Source organism: Somniosus microcephalus, chromosome 3, assembly GCF_052327205.1.
Source record: "Somniosus microcephalus isolate GS21.2 chromosome 3, FLI_Smic_1.0, whole genome shotgun sequence".
Taxonomy (NCBI): Eukaryota; Metazoa; Chordata; class Chondrichthyes; order Squaliformes; family Somniosidae; genus Somniosus; species Somniosus microcephalus.
In genome coordinates, this window is record NC_140989.1 from 107,861,017 (window position 1) to 107,883,361 (window position 22,345).

The following is a 22,345-nucleotide window of genomic DNA, read 5'->3' on the forward strand; positions in this document are numbered from 1 at the left end:
AGTACTGGTGTTGAGATTTGGATTACTGGTGTCGGGATTTGAATTACTGGTTTGGGGATTTGGATTACTGGTGTTGGGATTTTAATTACTGGTGTTGGGATTTGGATTCTGGTGTTGGGATTTGGATTACTGGTGTTGGGATTTGGATTACTGGTGTTGGGATTTGTATTTCTGATGTTGGGATTTGGATTGCTGGTGTTGGGATTTGGATTACTGGTGTTGGGATTTGGATGACTGGTGTTGGGATTTGGATTAGTCATGTTGGGATTTGGATTACTGGTGTTGGGATTTGGATTTCTGGTGTTGGGATTTGGATTCTGTTGTTGAGATTTAGATTACTGGTGTTGAGATTTGGATTACTGGTGTTGGGATTTGGATTTCTGGTGTTGGGATTTGGATTCTATTGTTGGGATTTGGATTCTGTTGTTGGGATTTGGATTCTGTTGTTGGGATTTGGATTACTGGTGTTGGGATTTGGATTCTGTTGTTGGGATTTGGATTCTATTGTTGGGATTTGGATTACTGGTGTTGGGATTCGGATTCTGTTGTTGAGATTTGGATTCTGTTTGTGGGATTTGGATTCTGTTGTTGAGATTTGGATTTCTGGTGTTGGGATTTGGATTACTGGTGTTAGGATTTGGATTCTGTTGTTGGGATTTGGATTCTTTTGTTGAGATTTGGATTACTGGTGTTGGGATTTGGATTCTGTTGTTGAGATTTGGATTTCTGGTATTGGGATTTGGATTACTGGTGTTGGGATTTGGATTCTGGTGTTGGGATTTTGATTACTGGTGTTGGGATTTGGATTACTGGTTTTGAGATTTGGATTACTGGTGTTGGGATTTGGATTACTTGTTTTGGGATTTGGATTACTGGTGTTGGGATTTGGAGTACTGGTGTTGAGATTTGGATTACTGGCATCGGGATTTGAATTACTGGTTTGGGGATTTGGATTACTGGTGTTGGGATTTTAATTACTGGTGTTGGGATTTGGATTTCTGGTGTTGGGATTTGGATTACTGGTGTTGGGATTTGGATTCTGTTGTTGGGATTTGGATTCTTTTGTTGAGATTTGGATTACAGGTGTTGGGATTTGGATTCTGTTGTTGAGATTTGGATTTCTGGTATTGGGATTTGGATTACTGGTGTTGGGATTTGGATTCTGGTGTTGGGATTTTGATTACTGGTGTTGGGATTTGGATTACTGGTTTTGAGATTTGGATTACTGGTGTTGGGATTTGGATTACTTGTTTTGGGATTTGGATTGCTGGTGTTGGGATTTGGAGTACTGGTGTTAAGATTTGGATTACTGGCGTCGGGATTTGAATTACTGGTTTGGGGATTTGGATTACTGGTGTTGGGATTTTAATTACTGGTGTTGGGATTTGGATTTCTGGTGTTGGGATTTGGATTACTGGTGTTGGGATTTGGATTCTGTTGTTGGGATTTGGATTCTTTTGTTGAGATTTGGATTACTGGTGTTGGGATTTGGATTCTTTTGTTGAGATTTGGATTTCTGGTATTGGGATTTGGATTACTGGTGTTGGGATTTGGATTCTGGTGTTGGGATTTTGATTACTGGTGTTGGGATTTGGATTACTGGTTTTGAGATTTGGATTACTGGTGTTGGGATTTGGATTACTTGTTTTGGGATTTGGATGACTGGTGTTGGGATTTGGAGTACTGGTGTTGAGATTTGGATTACTGGCGTCGGGATATGAATTACTGGTTTGGGGATTTGGATTACTGGTGTTGGGATTTTAATTACTGGTGTTGGGATTTGGATTCTGTTGTTGGGACTTGGATTCTGTTGTTGAGGTTTAGATAACTGTTGTTCAGATTTGGATTACTGGCATTGGGATTTGGATTTCTGGTGTTGTGATTTGGATTCTATTGTTGGGATTTGGATTCTGTTGTTGGGATTTGGATTCTGTTGTTGGGATTTGGATTACTGGTGTTGGGATTCGGATTCTGTTGTTGAGATTTGGATTTCTGGTGTTGGGATTTGGATTACTGGTGTTGGGATTTGGATTCTGTTGTTGGGATTTGGAATCTGTTGTTGGGATTTGGATTACTGGTGTTGGGATTTGGATTCTGTTGAGATTTGGATTACTGGTGTTGGGATTTGGATTCTGTTGTTGAGATGTGGATTCTGTTGTTGGGATTTGGATTCTGTTGTTGGGATTTGGATTTCTGGTGTTGGGATTTGGATTACTGGTGTTGGGATTTGGATTCTGTTGTTGGGATTTGGATTCTGTTGTTGGGATTTGGATTCTATTGTCGGTATTTGGATTACTGGTGTTGGGATTCGGATTCAGTTGTTGAGATTTGGATTCTATTGTTGGGATTTGGATTCTGTTGTTGAGATGTGGATTCTGTTGTTGGGATTTGGATTCTGTTGTTGTGATTTGGATTTCTGGTGTTGGGATTTGGATTACTGGTGTTGGGATTTGGATTCTGTTGTTGGGATTTGGATTCTGTTGTTGGGATTTGGATTACTGGTGTTGGGATTTGGATTCTGTTGTTGGGATTTGGATTCTATTGTTGGGATTTTGATTACTGGTGTTGGGATTCGGATTCTGTTGTTGAGATTTGGATTCTGTTGTTGGGATTTGGATTCTGTTGTTGAGATTTAGATTACTGTTGTTGAGATTTGGATTACTGGCATTGGGATTTGGATTTCTGGTGTTGGGATTTGGATTCTATTGTTGGGATTTGGATTCTGTTGTTGGGATTTGGATTCTGTTGTTGGGATTTGAATTACTGGTGTTGGGATTTGGATTCTGTTGTTGGGATTTGGATTCTATTGTTGTGATTTGGATTACTGGTGTTGGGATTCGGATTCTGTTGTTGATATTTGGATTCTGTTTGTGCGATTTGGATTCTGTTGTTGAGATTTGGATTTCTGGTGCTGGGATTTGGATTACTGGTGTTGGGATTTGGATTCTGTTGTTGGGATTTGGATTCTGTTGTTGAGATTTGGATTACTGGTGTTGGGATTTGGATTCTGTTGTTGAGGTTTGGATTTCTGGTATTGGGATTTGGATTACTGGTGTTGGGATTTGGATTCTGTTGTTGGGATTTTGATTACTTGTGTTGGGATTTGGATTACTGGTTTTGAGATTTGGATTACTGGTGTTGGGATTTGGATTACTGGTTTTGGGATTTGGATTACTGGTGTTGGGATTTGGAGTACTGGTGTTGAGATTTGGATTACTGGTGTCGGGATTTGAATTACTGGTTTGGGGATTTGGATTACTGGTGTTGGGATTTTAATTACTGGTGTTGGGATTTGGATTCTGGTGTTGGGATTTGGATTACTGGTGTTGGGCTTTGGATTACTGGTGTTGGGATTTGTATTTCTGATGTTGGGATTTGGATTGCTGGTGTTGGGATTTGGATTACTGGTGTTGGGATTTGGATGACTGGTGTTGGGATTTGGATTAGTCATGTTGGGATTTGGATTACTGGTGTTGGGATTTGGATTTCTGGTGTTGGGATTTGGATTCTGTTGTTGAGATTTAGATTACTGGTGTTGAGATTTGGATTACTGGTGTTGGGATTTGGATTTCTGGTGTTGGGATTTGGATTCTATTGTTGGGATTTGGATTCTGTTGTTGGGATTTGGATTCTGTTGTTGGGATTTGGATTACTGGTGTTGGGATTTGGATTCTGTTGTTGGGATTTGGATTCTATTGTTGGGATTTGGATTACTGGTGTTGGGATTCGGATTCTGTTGTTGAGATTTGGATTCTGTTTGTGGGATTTGGATTCTGTTGTTGAGATTTGGATTTCTGGTGTTGGGATTTGGATTACTGGTGTTAGGATTTGGATTCTGTTGTTGGGATTTGGATTCTTTTGTTGAGATTTGGATTACTGGTGTTGGGATTTGGATTCTGTTGTTGAGATTTGGATTTCTGGTATTGGGATTTGGATTACTGGTGTTGGGATTTGGATTCTGGTGTTGGGATTTTGATTACTGGTGTTGGGATTTGGATTACTGGTTTTGAGATTTGGATTACTGGTGTTGGGATTTGGATTACTTGTTTTGGGATTTGGATTACTGGTGTTGGGATTTGGAGTACTGGTGTTGAGATTTGGATTACTGGCATTGGGATTTGAATTACTGGTTTGGGGATTTGGATTACTGGTGTTGGGATTTTAATTACTGGTGTTGGGATTTGGATTTCTGGTGTTGGGATTTGGATTACTGGTGTTGGGATTTGGATTCTGTTGTTGGGATTTGGATTCTTTTGTTGAGATTTGGATTACAGGTGTTGGGATTTGGATTCTGTTGTTGAGATTTGGATTTCTGGTATTGGGATTTGGATTACTGGTGTTGGGATTTGGATTCTGGTGTTGGGATTTTGATTACTGGTGTTGGGATTTGGATTACTGGTTTTGAGATTTGGATTACTGGTGTTGGGATTTGGATTACTTGTTTTGGGATTTGGATTGCTGGTGTTGGGATTTGGAGTACTGGTGTTAAGATTTGGATTACTGGCGTCGGGATTTGAATTACTGGTTTGGGGATTTGGATTACTGGTGTTGGGATTTTAATTACTGGTGTTGGGATTTGGATTTCTGGTGTTGGGATTTGGATTACTGGTGTTGGGATTTGGATTCTGTTGTTGGGATTTGGATTCTTTTGTTGAGATTTGGATTACAGGTGTTGGGATTTGGATTCTTTTGTTGAGATTTGGATTTCTGGTATTGGGATTTGGATTACTGGTGTTGGGATTTGGATTCTGGTGTTGGGATTTTGATTACTGGTGTTGGGATTTGGATTACTGGTTTTGAGATTTGGATTACTGGTGTTGGGATTTGGATTACTTGTTTTGGGATTTGGATTACTGGTGTTGGGATTTGGAGTACTGGTGTTGAGATTTGGATTACTGGCGTCGGGATATGAATTACTGGTTTGGGGATTTGGATTACTGGTGTTGGGATTTTAATTACTGGTGTTGGGATTTGGATTCTGTTGTTGGGACTTGGATTCTGTTGTTGAGGTTTAGATAACTGTTGTTCAGATTTGGATTACTGGCATTGGGATTTGGATTTCTGGTGTTGTGATTTGGATTCTATTGTTGGGATTTGGATTCTGTTGTTGGGATTTGGATTCTGTTGTTGGGATTTGGATTACTGGTGTTGGGATTTGGATTCTGTTGTTGCGATTTGGATTCTGTTGTTGGGATTTGGATTACTGGTGTTGGGATTTGGATTCTGTTGTTGAGATTTGGATTTCTGGTGTTGGGATTTGGATTACTGGTGTTGGGATTTGGATTCTGTTGTTGGGATTTGGAATCTGTTGTTGGGATTTGGATTACTGGTGTTGGGATTTGGATTCTGTTGTTGAGATTTGGATTACTGGTGTTGGGATTTGGATTCTGTTGTTGAGATGTGGATTCTGTTGTTGGGATTTGGATTCTGTTGTTGGGATTTGGATTTCTGGTGTTGGGATTTGGATTACTGGTGTTTGGATTTGGATTCTGTTGTTGGGATTTGGATTCTGTTGTTGGGATTTGGATTCTATTGTCGGTATTTGGATTACTGGTGTTGGGATTCGGATTCAGTTGTTGAGATTTGGATTCTATTGTTGGGATTTGGATTCTGTTGTTGGGATTTGGATTACTGGTGTTGGGATTTGGTTTCTGTTGTTGAGATTTGGATTTCTGGTGTTGGGATTTGGATTACTGGTGTTGGGATTTTGATTCTGGTGTTGGGATTTTGATTACTGGTGTTGGGATTTGGATTACTGGTGTTGGGATTTGGATTACTGGGGTTGGGATTTGGATTTCTGTGTTGGGATTTGGATTACTGGTGTTGGGATTTGGATTACTGGTGTTGGGATTTGGATTACTGGTGTTGGGATTTGGATTAGTCATGTTGGGATTTGAATTACTGGTGTTGGGATTTGGATTTCTGGTGTTGGGATTTGGATTACTGGTGTTGGGATTTGGATTAGTGTTGTAGAGATTTGGATTTCTGGTGTTGGGATTTGGATTACTGGTGTTGGGATTTGGATTCCGTTGTTGGGATTTGGATTCTGTTGTTGGGATTTGGATTACTGGTGTTGGGATTTGGATTCTGTTGTTGGGATTTGGATTCTATTGTTGGGATTTGGATTACTGGTGTTGGGATTCGGATTCTGATGTTGAGATTTGGATTCTGTTGTTGGGATTTGGATTCTGTTGTTGAGATTTAGATTACTGGTGTTGAGATTTGGATTACTGGCGTTGGGATTTGGATTTCTGGTGTTGGGATTTGGATTCTATTGTTGGGATTTGGATTCTGTTGTTGGGATTTGGATTCTGTTGTTGGGATTTGGATTACTGGTGTTGGGATTTTGATTCTGTTGTTGAGATTTGGATTCTGTTGGGATTTGGATTACTGGTGTTGGGATTTGGATTCTGTTGTTGAGATTTGGATTTCTGGTGTTGGGATTTGGATTACTGGTGTTGGGATTTGGATTCTGTTGGGATTTGGATTCTGTTGTTGGGATTTGGATTGCTGGTGTTGGGATTTGGATTCTGTTGTTGAGATGTGGATTCTGTTGTTGGGATTTGGATTCTGTTGTTGTGATTTGGATTTCTGGTGTTGAGATTTGGATTACTGGTGTTGGGATTTGGATTCTGTTGTTGGGATTTGGATTCTGTTGTTGGGATTTGGATTACTGGTGTTGGGATTTGGATTCTGTTGTTGGGATTTGGATTCTATTGTTGGGATTTTGATTACTGGTGTTGGGATTCGGATTCTGTTGTTGAGATTTGGATTCTGTTGTTGGGATTTGGATTCTGTTGTTGAGATTTAGATTACTGGTGTTGAGATTTGGATTACTGGCATTGGGATTTGGATTTCTGGTGTTGGGATTTGGATTCTATTGTTGGGATTTGGATTCTGTTGTTGGGATTTGGATTCTGTTGTTGGGATTTGGATTACTGGTGTTGGGATTTGGATTCTGTTGTTGGGATTTGGATTCTATTGTTGGGATTTGGATTCTGTTTGTGGGATTTGGATTCTATTGTTGAGATTTGGATTTCTGGTGCTGGGATTTGGATTACTGGTGTTGGGATTTGGATTCTGTTGTTGGGATTTGGATTCTGTTGTTGAGATTTGGATTACTGGTGTTGGGATTTCGATTCTGTTGTTGAGGTTTGGATTTCTGGTATTGGGATTTGGATTACTGGTGTTTGGATTTGGATTCTGTTGTTGGGATTTTGATTACTGGTGTTGGGATTTGGATTACTGGTTTTGAGATTTGGATTACTGGTGTTGGGATTTGGATTACTGGTTTTGGGATTTGGATTACTGGTGTTGGGATTTGGAGTACTGGTGTTGAGATTTGGATTACTGGTGTCGGGATTTGAATTACTGGTTTGGGGATTTGGATTACTGGTGTTGGGATTTTAATTACTGGTGTTGGGATTTGGATTCTGGTGTTGGGATTTGGATTACTGGTGTTGGGATTTGGATTACTGGTGTTGGGATTTGTATTTTTGATGTTGGGATTTGGATTGCTCGTGTTGGGATTTGGATTACTGGTGTTGGGATTTGGATGACTGGTGTTGGGATTTGGATTAGACATGTTGGGATTTGGATTACTGGTGTTGGGATTTGGATTTCTGGTGTTGGGATTTGGATTCTGTTGTTGAGATTTAGATTACTGGTGTTGAGATTTGGATTACTGGCGTTGGGATTTGGATTTCTGGTGTTGGGATTTGGATTCTATTGTTGGGATTTGGATTCTGTTGTTGGGATTTGGATTCTGTTGTTGGGATTTGGATTCTATTGTTGGGATTTGGATTACTGGTGTTGGGATTCGGATTCTGTTGTTGAGATTTGGATTCTGTTTGTGGGATTTGGATTCTGTTGTTGAGATTTGGATTTCTGGTGTTGGGATTTGGATTACTGGTGTTGGGATTTGGATTACTGGTTTTGAGATTTGGATTACTGGTGTTGGGATTTGGATTACTTGTTTTGGGATTTGGATTGCTGGTGTTGGGATTTGGAGTACTGGTGTTAAGATTTGGATTACTGGCGTCGGGATTTGAATTACTGATTTGGGGATTTGGATTACTGGTGTTGGGATTTTAATTACTGGTGTTGGGATTTGGATTTCTGGTGTTGGGATTTGGATTACTGGTGTTGGGATTTGGATTCTGTTGTTGGGATTTGGATTCTTTTGTTGAGATTTGGATTACAGGTGTTGGGATTTGGATTCTTTTGTTGAGATTTGGATTTCTGGTATTGGGATTTGGATTACTGGTGTTGGGATTTGGATTCTGGTGTTGGGATTTTGATTACTTGTGTTGGGATTTGGATTACTGGTTTTGAGATTTGGATTACTGGTGTTGGGATTTGGATTACTTGTTTTGGGATTTGGATTACTGGTGTTGGGATTTGGAGTACTGGTGTTGAGATTTGGATTACTGGCGTCGGGATTTGAATTACTGGTTTGGGGATTTGGATTACTGGTGTTGGGATTTTAATTACTGGTGTTGGGATTTGGATTCTGTTGTTGGGACTTGGATTCTGTTGTTGAGGTTTAGATAACTGTTGTTCAGATTTGGATTACTGGCATTGGGATTTGGATTTCTGGTGTTGTGATTTGGATTCTATTGTTGGGATTTGGATTCTGTTGTTGGGATTTGGATTCTGTTGTTGGGATTTGGATTACTGGTGTTGGGATTTGGATTCTGTTGTTGCGATTTGGATTCTGTTGTTGGGATTTGGATTACTGGTGTTGGGATTTGGATTCTGTTGTTGAGATTTGGATTTCTGGTGTTGGGATTTGGATTACTGGTGTTGGGATTTGGATTCTGTTGTTGGGATTTGGAATCTGTTGTTGGGATTTGGATTACTGGTGTTGGGATTTGGATTCTGTTGTTGAGATTTGGATTACTGGTGTTGGGATTTGGATTCTGTTGTTGAGATGTGGATTCTGTTGTTGGGATTTGGATTCTGTTGTTGGGATTTGGATTTCTGGTGTTGGGATTTGGATTACTGGTGTTGGGATTTGGATTCTGTTGTTGGGATTTGGATTCTGTTGTTGGGATTTGGATTCTATTGTCGGTATTTGGATTACTGTTGTTGGGATTCGGATTCAGTTGTTGAGATTTGGATTCTATTGTTGGGATTTGGATTCTGTTGTTGGGATTTGGATTACTGGTGTTGGGATTTGGTTTCTGTTGTTGAGATTTGGATTTCTGGTGTTGGGATTTGGATTACTGGTGTTGGGATTTTGATTCTGGTGTTGGGATTTTGATTACTGGTGTTGGGATTTGGATTACTGGTTTTGGGATTTGGATTCTGTTGTTGGGATTTGGATTCTGGTGTTGGGATTTGGATTACTGGTGTTGGGATTTGGATTACTGGGGTTGGGATTTGGATTTCTGTGTTGGGATTTGGATTACTGGTGTTGGGATTTGGATTACTGGTGTTGGGATTTGGATTACTGGTGTTGGGATTTGGATTAGTCATGTTGGGATTTGAATTACTGGTGTTGGGATTTGGATTTCTGGTGTTGGGATTTGGATTACTGGTGTTGGGATTTGGATTAGTGTTGTAGAGATTTGGATTTCTGGTGTTGGGATTTGGATTACTGCTGTTGGGATTTGGATTCCGTTGTTGGGATTTGGATTCTGTTGTTGGGATTTGGATTACTGGTGTTGGGATTTGGATTCTGTTGTTGGGATTTGGATTCTATTGTTGGGATTTGGATTACTGGTGTTGGGATTCGGATTCTGATGTTGAGATTTGGATTCTGTTGTTGGGATTTGGATTCTGTTGTTGAGATTTAGATTACTGGTGTTGAGATTTGGATTACTGGCGTTGGGATTTGGATTTCTGGTGTTGGGATTTGGATTCTATAGTTGGGATTTGGATTCTGTTGTTGGGATTTGGATTCTGTTGTTGGGATTTGGATTACTGGTGTTGGGATTTTGATTCTGTTGTTGAGATTTGGATTCTGTTGGGATTTGGATTACTGGTGTTGGGATTTGGATTCTGTTGTTGAGATTTGGATTTCTGGTGTTGGAATTTAGATTACTGGTGTTGGGATTTGGATTCTGTTGGGATTTGGATTCTGTTGGGATATGGATTGCTGGTGTTGGGATTTGGATTCTGTTGTTGAGATGTGGATTCTGTTGTTGGGATTTGGATTCTGTTGTTGTGATTTGGATTTCTGGTGTTGGGATTTGGATTACTGGTGTTGGGATTTGGATTCTGTTGTTGGGATTTGGATTCTGTTGTTGGGATTTGGATTACTGGTGTTGGGATTTGGATTCTGTTGTTGGGATTTGGATTCTATTGTTGGGATTTTGATTACTGGTGTTGGGATTCGGAGTCTGTTGTTGAGATTTGGATTCTGTTGTTGGGATTTGGATTCTGTTGTTGAGATTTAGATTACTGGTGTTGAGATTTGGATTCCTGGCATTGGGATTTGGATTTCTGGTGTTGGGATTTGGATTCTATTGTTGGGATTTGGATTCTGTTGTTGGGATTTGGATTCTGTTGTTGGGATTTGGATTACTGGTGTTGGGATTTGGATTCTGTTGTTGGGATTTGGATTCTATTGTTGGGATTTGGATTACTGGTGTTGGGATTCGGATTCTGTTGTTGAGATTTGGATTCTGTTTGTGGGATTTGGATTCTGTTGTTGAGATTTGGATTTCTGGTGCTGGGATTTGGATTCTGTTGTTGGGATTTGGATTCTGTTGTTGAGATTTGGATTACTGGTGTTGGGATTTGGATTCTGCTTTTGGGATTTGGATTCCATTGTTGGGATTTGGATTACTGGTGTTGGGATTCGGATTCTGTTGTTGAGATTTGGATTCTGTTTGTGGGATTTGGATTCTGTTGTTGAGATTTGGATTTCTGGTGTTGGGATTTGGATTACTGGTGTTGGGATTTGGATTCTGTTGTTGGGATTTGGATTCTTTTGTTGAGATTTGGATTACTGGTTTTGGGATTTGGATTCTGTTGTTGAGATTTGGATTTCTGGTGTTGGGATTTGGATTACTGGTTTTGAGATTTGGATTACTGGTGTTGGGATTTGGATTACTTGTTTTGGGATTTGGATTGCTGGTGTTGGGATTTGGAGTACTGGTGTTAAGATTTGGATTACTGGCGTCGGGATTTGAATTACTGGTTTGGGGATTTGGATTACTGGTGTTGGGATTTTAATTACTGGTGTTGGGATTTGGATTTCTGGTGTTGGGATTTGGATTACTGGTGTTGGGATTTGGATTCTGTTGTTGGGATTTGGATTCTTTTGTTGAGATTTGGATTACAGGTGTTGGGATTTGGATTCTTTTGTTGAGATTTGGATTTCTGGTATTGGGATTTGGATTACTGGTGTTGGGATTTGGATTCTGGTGTTGGGATTTTGATTACTGGTGTTGGGATTTGGATTACTGGTTTTGAGATTTGGATTACTGGTGTTGGGATTTGGATTACTTGTTTTGGGATTTGGATTACTGGTGTTGGGATTTGGAGTACTGGTGTTGAGATTTGGATTACTGGCGTCGGGATTTGAATTACTGGTTTGGGGATTTGGATTACTGGTGTTGGGATTTTAATTACTGGTGTTGGGATTTGGATTCTGTTGTTGGGACTTGGATTCTGTTGTTGAGGTTTAGATAACTGTTGTTCAGATTTGGATTACTGGCATTGGGATTTGGATTTCTGGTGTTGTGATTTGGATTCTATTGTTGGGATTTGGATTCTGTTGTTGGGATTTGGATTCTGTTGTTGGGATTTGGATTACTGGTGTTGGGATTTGGATTCTGTTGTTGCGATTTGGATTCTGTTGTTGGGATTTGGATTACTGGTGTTGGGATTTGGATTCTGTTGTTGAGATTTGGATTTCTGGTGTTGGGATTTGGATTACTGGTGTTGGGATTTGGATTCTGTTGTTGGGATTTGGAATCTGTTGTTGGGATTTGGATTACTGGTGTTGGGATTTGGATTCTGTTGTTGAGATTTGGATTACTGGTGTTGGGATTTGGATTCTGTTGTTGAGATGTGGATTCTGTTGTTGGGATTTGGATTCTGTTGTTGGGATTTGGATTTCTGGTGTTGGGATTTGGATTACTGGTGTTGGGATTTGGATTCTGTTGTTGGGATTTGGATTCTGCTGTTGGGATTTGGATTCTATTGTCGGTATTTGGATTACTGGTGTTGGGATTCGGATTCAGTTGTTGAGATTTGGATTCTATTGTTGGGATTTGGATTCTGTTGTTGGGATTTGGATTACTGGTTTTGAGATTTGGATTACTGGTGTTGGGATTTGGATTACTTGTTTTGGGATTTGGATTACTGGTGTTGGGATTTGGAGTACTGGTGTTGAGATTTGGATTACTGGCGTCGGGATTTGAATTACTGGTTTGGGGATTTGGATTACTGGTGTTGGGATTTTAATTACTGGTGTTGGGATTTGGATTCTGTTGTTGGGACTTGGATTCTGTTGTTGAGGTTTAGATAACTGTTGTTCAGATTTGGATTACTGGCATTGGGATTTGGATTTCTGGTGTTGTGATTTGGATTCTATTGTTGGGATTTGGATTCTGTTGTTGGGATTTGGATTCTGTTGTTGGGATTTGGATTACTGGTGTTGGGATTTGGATTCTGTTGTTGCGATTTGGATTCTGTTGTTGGGATTTGGATTACTGGTGTTGGGATTTGGATTCTGTTGTTGAGATTTGGATTTCTGGTGTTGGGATTTGGATTACTGGTGTTGGGATTTGGATTCTGTTGTTGGGATTTGGAATCTGTTGTTGGGATTTGGATTACTGGTGTTGGGATTTGGATTCTGTTGTTGAGATTTGGATTACTGGTGTTGGGATTTGGATTCTGTTGTTGAGATGTGGATTCTGTTGTTGGGATTTGGATTCTGTTGTTGGGATTTGGATTTCTGGTGTTGGGATTTGGATTACTGGTGTTGGGATTTGGATTCTGTTGTTGGGATTTGGATTCTGCTGTTGGGATTTGGATTCTATTGTCGGTATTTGGATTACTGGTGTTGGGATTCGGATTCAGTTGTTGAGATTTGGATTCTATTGTTGGGATTTGGATTCTGTTGTTGGGATTTGGATTACTGGTGTTGGGATTTGGTTTCTGTTGTTGAGATTTGGATTTCTGGTGTCGGGATTTGGATTACTGGTGTTGGGATTTTGATTCTGGTGTTGGGATTTTGATTACTGGTGTTGGGATTTGGATTACTGGTTTTGGGATTTGGATTCTGTTGTTGGGATTTGGATTCTGGTGTTGGGATTTGGATTACTGGTGTTGGGATTTGGATTACTGGGGTTGGGATTTGGATTTCTGTGTTGGGATTTGGATTACTGGTGTTGGGATTTGGATTACTGGTGTTGGGATTTGGATTACTGGTGTTGGGATTTGGATTAGTCATGTTGGGATTTGAATTACTGGTGTTGGGATTTGGATTCTGTTGTTGGGATTTGGATTCTATTGTTGGGATTTTGATTACTGGTGTTGGGATTCGGAGTCTGTTGTTGAGATTTGGATTCTGTTGTTGGGATTTGGATTCTGTTGTTGAGATTTAGATTACTGGTGTTGAGATTTGGATTACTGGCATTGGGATTTGGATTTCTGGTGTTGGGATTTGGATTCTATTGTTGGGATTTGGATTCTGTTGTTGGGATTTGGATTCTGTTGTTGGGATTTGGATTACTGGTGTTGGGATTTGGATTCTGTTGTTGGGATTTGGATTCTATTGTTGGGATTTGGATTACTGGTGTTGGGATTCGGATTCTGTTGTTGAGATTTGGATTCTGTTTGTGGGATTTGGATTCTGTTGTTGAGATTTGGATTTCTGGTGCTGGGATTTGGATTCTGTTGTTGGGATTTGGATTCTGTTGTTGAGATTTGGATTACTGGTGTTGGGATTTGGATTCTGTTGTTGAGGTTTGGATTTCTGGTATTGGGATTTGGATTACTGGTGTTGGGATTTGGATTCTGTTGTTGGGATTTTGATTACTGGTGTTGGGATTTGGATTACTGGTTTTGAGATTTGGATTACTGGTGTTGGGATTTGGATTACTGGTTTTGGGATTTGGATTACTGGTGTTGGGATTTGGAGTACTGGTGTTGAGATTTGGATTACTGGTGTCGGGATTTGAATTACTGGTTTGGGGATTTGGATTACTGGTGTTGGGATTTTAATTACTGGTGTTGGGATTTGGATTCTGGTGTTGGGATTTGGATTACTGGTGTTGGGATTTGGATTACTGGTGTTGGGATTTGTATTTCTGATGTTGGGATTTGGATTGCTGGTGTTGGGATTTGGATTACTGGTGTTGGGATTTGGATGACTGGTGTTGGGATTTGGATTAGTCATGTTGGGATTTGGATTACTGGTGTTGGGATTTGGATTAGTCATGTTGGGATTTGGATTACTGGTGTTGGGATTTGGATTCTGTTGTTGGGATTTGGATTCTATTGTTGGGATTTTGATTACTGTTGTTGGGATTTGGATTCTGTTGTTGAGATTTAGATTACTGGTGTTGAGATTTGGATTACTGGCATTGGGATTTGGATTTCTGGTGTTGGGATTTGGATTCTGGTGTTGGGATTTGGATTACTGGTGTTGGGATTTGGATTAGTGTTGTAGAGATTTGGATTTCTGGTGTTGGGATTTGGATTACTGGTGTTGGGATTTGGATTCCGTTGTTGGGATTTGGATTCTGTTGTTGGGATTTGGATTACTGGTGCTGGGATTTGGATTCTGTTGTTGGGATTTGGATTCTATTGTTGGGATTTGGATTACTGGTGTTGGGATTCGGATTCTGATGTTGAGATTTGGATTCTGTTGTTGGGATTTGGATTCTGTTGTTGAGATTTAGATTACTGGTGTTGAGATTTGGATTACTGGCGTTGGGATTTGGATTTCTGGTGTTGGGATTTGGATTCTATTGTTGGGATTTGGATTCTGTTGTTGGGATTTGGATTCTGTTGTTGGGATTTGGATTACTGGTGTTGGGATTTTGATTCTGTTGTTGAGATTTGGATTCTGTTGGGATTTGGATTACTGGTGTTGGGATTTGGATTCTGTTGTTGAGATTTGGATTTCTGGTGTTGGGATTTAGATTACTGGTGTTGGGATTTGGATTCTGTTGGGATTTGGATTCTGTTGTTGGGATTTGGATTGCTGGTGTTGAGATTTGGATTCTGTTGTTGAGATGTGGATTCTGTTGTTGGGATTTGGATTCTGTTGTTGTGATTTGGATTTCTGGTGTTGGGATTTGGATTACTGGTGTTGGGATTTGGATTCTGTTGTTGGGATTTGGATTCTGTTGTTGGGATTTGGATTACTGGTGTTGGGATTTGGATTCTGTTGTTGGGATTTGGATTCTATTGTTGGGATTTTGATTACTGGTGTTGGGATTCGGAGTCTGTTGTTGAGATTTGGATTCTGTTGTTGGGATTTGGATTCTGTTGTTGAGATTTAGATTACTGGTGTTGAGATTTGGATTACTGGCATTGGGATTTGGATTTCTGGTGTTGGGATTTGGATTCTATTGTTGGGATTTGGATTCTGTTGTTGGGATTTGGATTCTGTTGTTGGGATTTGGATTACTGGTGTTGGGATTTGGATTCTGTTGTTGGGATTTGGATTCTATTGTTGGGATTTGGATTACTGGTGTTGGGATTCGGATTCTGTTGTTGAGATTTGGATTCTGTTTGTGGGATTTGGATTCTGTTGTTGAGATTTGGATTTCTGGTGCTGGGATTTGGATTCTGTTGTTGGGATTTGGATTCTGTTGTTGAGATTTGGATTACTGGTGTTGGGATTTGGATTCTGTTGTTGAGGTTTGGATTTCTGGTATTGGGATTTGGATTACTGGTGTTGGGATTTGGATTCTGTTGTTGGGATTTTGATTACTGGTGTTGGGATTTGGATTACTGGTTTTGAGATTTGGATTACTGGTGTTGGGATTTGGATTACTGGTTTTGGGATTTGGATTACTGGTGTTGGGATTTGGAGTACTGGTGTTGAGATTTGGATTACTGGTGTCGGGATTTGAATTACTGGTTTGGGGATTTGGATTACTGGTGTTGGGATTTTAATTACTGGTGTTGGGATTTGGATTCTGGTGTTGGGATTTGGATTACTGGTGTTGGGATTTGGATTACTGGTGTTGGGATTTGTATTTCTGATGTTGGGATTTGGATTGCTGGTGTTGGGATTTGGATTACTGGTGTTGGGATTTGGATGACTGGTGTTGGGATTTGGATTAGTCATGTTGGGATTTGGATTACTGGTGTTGGGATTTGGATTTCTGGTGTTGGGATTTGGATTCTGTTGTTGAGATTTAGATTACTGGTGTTGAGATTTGGATTACTGGCGTTGGGATTTGGATTTCTGGTGTTGGGATTTGGATTCTATTGTTGGGATTTAGATTCTGTTGTTGGGATTTGGATTCTGTTGTTGGGATTTGGATTACTGGTGTTGGGATTTGGATTCTGCTTTTGGGATTTGGATTCTATTGTTGGGATTTGGATTACTGGTGTTGGGATTCGGATTCTGTTGTTGAGATTTGGATTCTGTTTGTGAGATTTGGATTCTGTTGTTGAGATTTGGATTTCTGGTGTTGGGATTTGGATTACTGGTGTTAGGATTTGGATTCTGTTGTTGGGATTTGGATTCTTTTGTTGAGATTTGGATTACTGGTGTTGGGATTTGGATTCTGTTGTTGAGATTTGGATTTCTGGTATTGGGATTTGGATTACTAGTGTTCGAATTTGGATTCTGGTGTTGGGATTTGGATTACTGGTGTTGGGATTTGGATTACTTGTTTTGGGATTTGGATTACTGGTGTTGGGATTTGGAGTACTGGTGTTGAGATTTGGATTACTGGCGTCGGGATTTGAATTACTGGTTTGGGGATTTGGATTACTGGTGTTGGGATTTTAATTACTGGTGTTGGGATTTGGATTTCTGGTGTTGGGATTTGGATTACTGGTGTTGGGATTTGGATTCTGTTGTTGGGATTTGGATTCTTTTGTTGAGATTTGGATTACAGGTGTTGGGATTTGGATTCTGTTGTTGAGATTTGGATTTCTGGTATTGGGATTTGGATTACTGGTGTTGGGATTTGGATTCTGGTGTTGGGATTTTGATTACTGGTGTTGGGATTTGGATTACTGGTTTTGAGATTTGGATTACTGGTGTTGGGATTTGGATTACTTGTTTTGGGATTTGGATTGCTGGTGTTGGGATTTGGAGTACTGGTGTTGAGATTTGGATTACTGGCGTCGGGATTTGAATTACTGGTTTGGGGATTTGGATTACTGGTGTTGGGATTTTAATTACTGGTGTTGGGATTTGGATTTCTGGTGTTGGGATTTGGATTACTGGTGTTGGGATTTGGATTCTGTTGTTGGGATTTGGATTCTTTTGTTGAGATTTGGATTACAGGTTTTGGGATTTGGATTCTTTTGTTGAGATTTGGATTTCTGGTATTGGGATTTGGATTACTGGTGTTGGGATTTGGATTCTGGTGTTGGGATTTTGATTACTGGTGTTGGGATTTGGATTACTGGTTTTGAGATTTGGATTACTGGTATTGGGATTTGGATTACTTGTTTTGGGATTTGGATTACTGGTGTTGGGATTTGGAGTACTGGTGTTGAGATTTGGATTACTGGCGTCGGGATTTGAATTACTGGTTTGGGGATTTGGATTACTGGTGTTGGGATTTTAATTACTGGTGTTGGGATTTGGATTCTGTTGTTGGGACTTGGATTCTGTTGTTGAGGTTTAGATTACTGTTGTTCAGATTTGGATTATTGGCATTGGGATTTGGATTTCTGGTTTTGTGATTTGGATTCTATTGTTGGGATTTGGATTCTGTTGTTGGGATTTGGATTCTGTTGTTGGGATTTGGATTACTGGTGTTGGGATTTGGATTCTGTTGTTGCGATTTGGATTCTGTTGTTGGGATTTGGATTACTGGTGTTGGGATTTGGATTCTGTTGTTGAGATTTGGATTTCTGGTGTTGGGATTTGGATTACTGGTGTTGGGATTTGGATTCTGTTGTTGGGATTTGGAATCTGTTGTTGGGATTTGGATTACTGGTGTTGGGATTTGGATTCTGTTGTTGAGATTTGGATTACTGGTGTTGGGATTTGGATTCTGTTGTTGAGATGTGGATTCTGTAGTTGGGATTTGGATTCTGTTGTTGGGATTTGGATTTCTGGTGTTGGGATTTGGATTACTGGTGTTGGGATTTGGATTCTGTTGTTGGGCTTTGGATTCTGTTGTTGAGATTTGGATTACTGGTGTTGGGATTTGGATTCTGTTGTTGAGATGTGGATTCTGTAGTTGGGATTTGGATTCTGTTGTTGGGATTTGGATTTCTGGTGTTGGGATTTGGATTACTGGTGTTGGGATTTGGATTCTGTTGTTGGGATTTGGATTCTGTTGTTGGGATTTGGATTCTATTGTCGGTATTTGGATTACTGGTGTTGGGATTAGGATTCTGTTGTTGAGATTTAGATTACTGGTGTTGAGATTTGGATTACTGGCGTTGGGATTTGGATTTCTGGTGTTGGGATTTGCATTCTATTGTTGGGATTTGGATTCTGTTGTTGGGATTGTGATTACTGGTGTTGGGATTTGGTTTCTGTTGTTGAGATTTGGATTTCTGGTGTTGGGATTTGGATTACTGGTGTTGGGATTTTGATTCTGGTGTTGGGATTTTGATTACTGGTGTTGGGATTTGGATTACTGGTTTTGGGATTTGGATTCTGTTGTTGGGATTTGGATTCTGGTGTTGGGATTTGGATTACTGGTGTTGGGATTTGGATTTCTGGTGTTGGGATTTGGATTCTGTTGTTGCGATTTGGATTCTGTTGTTGGGATTTGGATTACTGGTGTTGGGATTTGGATTCTGTTGTTGAGATTTGGATTTCTGGTGTTGGGATTTGGATTACTGGTGTTGGGATTTGGATTCTGTTGTTGGGATTTGGAATCTGTTGTTGGGATTTGGATTACTGGTGTTGGGATTTGGATTCTGTTGTTGAGATTTGGATTACTGGTGTTGGGATTTGGATTCTGTTGTTGAGATGTGGATTCTGTAGTTGGGATTTGGATTCTGTTGTTGGGATTTGGATTTCTGGTGTTGGGATTTGGATTACTGGTGTTGGGATTTGGATTCTGTTGTTGGGCTTTGGATTCTGTTGTTGAGATTTGGATTACTGGTGTTGGGATTTGGATTCTGTTGTTGAGATGTGGATTCTGTAGTTGGGATTTGGATTCTGTTGTTGGGATTTGGATTTCTGGTGTTGGGATTTGGATTACTGGTGTTGGGATTTGGATTCTGTTGTTGGGATTTGGATTCTGTTGTTGGGATTTGGATTCTATTGTCGGTATTTGGATTACTGGTGTTGGGATTAGGATTCTGTTGTTGAGATTTAGATTACTGGTGTTGAGATTTGGATTACTGGCGTTGGGATTTGGATTTCTGGTGTTGGGATTTGCATTCTATTGTTGGGATTTGGATTCTGTTGTTGGGATTTGGATTACTGGTGTTGGGATTTGGTTTCTGTTGTTGAGATTTGGATTTCTGGTGTTGGGATTTGGATTACTGGTGTTGGGATTTTGATTCTGGTGTTGGGATTTTGATTACTGGTGTTGGGATTTGGATTACTGGTTTTGGGATTTGGATTCTGTTGTTGGGATTTGGATTCTGGTGTTGGGATTTGGATTACTGGTGTTGGGATTTGGATTACTGGGGTTGGGATTTGGATTTCTGTGTTGGGATTTGGATTCCTGGTGTTGGGATTTGGATTAATGGTGTTGGGATTTGGATTACTGGTGTTGGGATTTGGATTAGTCATGCTGGGATTTGAATTACTGGTGTTGGGATTTGGATTTCTGGTGTTGGGATTTGGATTACTGGTGTTGGGATTTGGATTAGTGTTGTAGAGATTTGGATTTCTGGTGTTGGGATTTGGATTACTGGTGTTGGGATTTGGATTCCGTTGTTGGGATTTGGATTCTGTTGTTGGGATTTGGATTACTGGTGTTGGGATTTGGATTCTGTTGTTGGGATTTGGATTCTATTGTTGGGATTTGGATTACTGGTGTTGGGATTCGGATTCTGATGTTGAGATTTGGATTCTGTTGTTGGGATTTGGATTCTGTTGTTGAGATTTAGATTACTGGTGTTGAGATTTGGATTACTGGCGTTGGGATTTGGATTTCTGGTGTTGGGATTTGGATTCTATTGTTGGGATTTGGATTCTGTTGTTGGGATTTGGATTCTGTTGTTGGGATTTGGATTACTGGTGTTGGGATTTTGATTCTGTTGTTGAGATTTGGATTCTGTTGGGATTTGGATTACTGGTGTTGGGATTTGGATTCTGTTGTTGAGATTTGGATTTCTGGTGTTGGGATTTAGATTACTGGTGTTGGGATTTGGATTCTGTTGGGATTTGGATTCTGTTTTGGGATTTGGATTGCTGGTGTTGGGATTTGGATTCTGTTGTTGAGATGTGGATTCTGTTGTTGGGATTTGGATTCTGTTGTTGTGATTTGGATTTCTGGTGTTGGGATTTGGATTACTGGTGTTGGGATTTGGATTCTGTTGTTGGGATTTGGATTCTGTTGTTGGGATTTGGATTACTGGTGTTGGGATTTGGATTACTGGGGTTGGGATTTGGATTTCTGTGTTGGGATTTGGATTACTGGTGTTGGGATTTGGATTACTGGTGTTGGGATTTGGATTACTGGTGTTGGGATTTGGATTAGTCATGTTGGGATTTGAATTACTGGTGTTGGGATTTGGATTTCTGGTGTTGGGATTTGGATTACTGGTGTTGGGATTTGGATTAGTGTTGTAGAGATTTGGATTTCTGGTGTTGGGATTTGGATTACTGGTGTTGGGATTTGGATTCCGTTGTTGGGATTTGGATTCTGTTGTTGGGATTTGGATTACTGGTGTTGGGATTTGGATTCTGTTGTTGGGATTTGGATTCTATTGTTGGGATTTGGATTACTGGTGTTGGGATTCGGATTCTGATGTTGAGATTTGGATTCTGTTGTTGGGATTTGGAATCTGTTGTTGGGATTTGGATTACTGGTGTTGGGATTTGGATTCTGTTGTTGAGATTTGGATTACTGGTGTTGGGATTTGGATTCTGTTGTTGAGATGTGGATTCTGTAGTTGGGATTTGGATTCTGTTGTTGGGATTTGGATTTCTGGTGTTGGGATTTGGATTACTGGTGTTGGGATTTGGATTCTGTTGTTGGGCTTTGGATTCTGTTGTTGAGATTTGGATTACTGGTGTTGGGATTTGGATTCTGTTGTTGAGATGTGGATTCTGTAGTTGGGATTTGGATTCTGTTGTTGGGATTTGGATTTCTGGTGTTGGGATTTGGATTACTGGTGTTGGGATTTGGATTCTGTTGTTGGGATTTGGATTCTGTTGTTGGGATTTGGATTCTATTGTCGGTATTTGGATTACTGGTGTTGGGATTAGGATTCTGTTGTTGAGATTTAGATTACTGGTGTTGAGATTTGGATTACTGGCGTTGGGATTTGGATTTCTGGTGTTGGGATTTGCATTCTATTGTTGGGATTTGGATTCTGTTGTTGGGATTTGGATTACTGGTGTTGGGATTTGGTTTCTGTTGTTGAGATTTGGATTTCTGGTGTTGGGATTTGGATTACTGGTGTTGGGATTTTGATTCTGGTGTTGGGATTTTGATTACTGGTGTTGGGATTTGGATTACTGGTTTTGGGATTTGGATTCTGTTGTTGGGATTTGGATTCTGGTGTTGGGATTTGGATTACTGGTGTTGGGATTTGGATTACTGGGGTTGGGATTTGGATTTCTGTGTTGGGATTTGGATTCCTGGTGTTGGGATTTGGATTAATGGTGTTGGGATTTGGATTACTGGTGTTGGGATTTGGATTAGTCATGCTGGGATTTGAATTACTGGTGTTGGGATTTGGATTTCTGGTGTTGGGATTTGGATTACTGGTGTTGGGATTTGGATTAGTGTTGTAGAGATTTGGATTTCTGGTGTTGGGATTTGGATTACTGGTGTTGGGATTTGGATTCCGTTGTTGGGATTTGGATTCTGTTGTTGGGATTTGGATTACTGGTGTTGGGATTTGGATTCTGTTGTTGGGATTTGGATTCTATTGTTGGGATTTGGATTACTGGTGTTGGGATTCGGATTCTGATGTTGAGATTTGGATTCTGTTGTTGGGATTTGGATTCTGTTGTTGAGATTTAGATTACTGGTGTTGAGATTTGGATTACTGGCGTTGGGATTTGGATTTCTGGTGTTGGGATTTGGATTCTATTGTT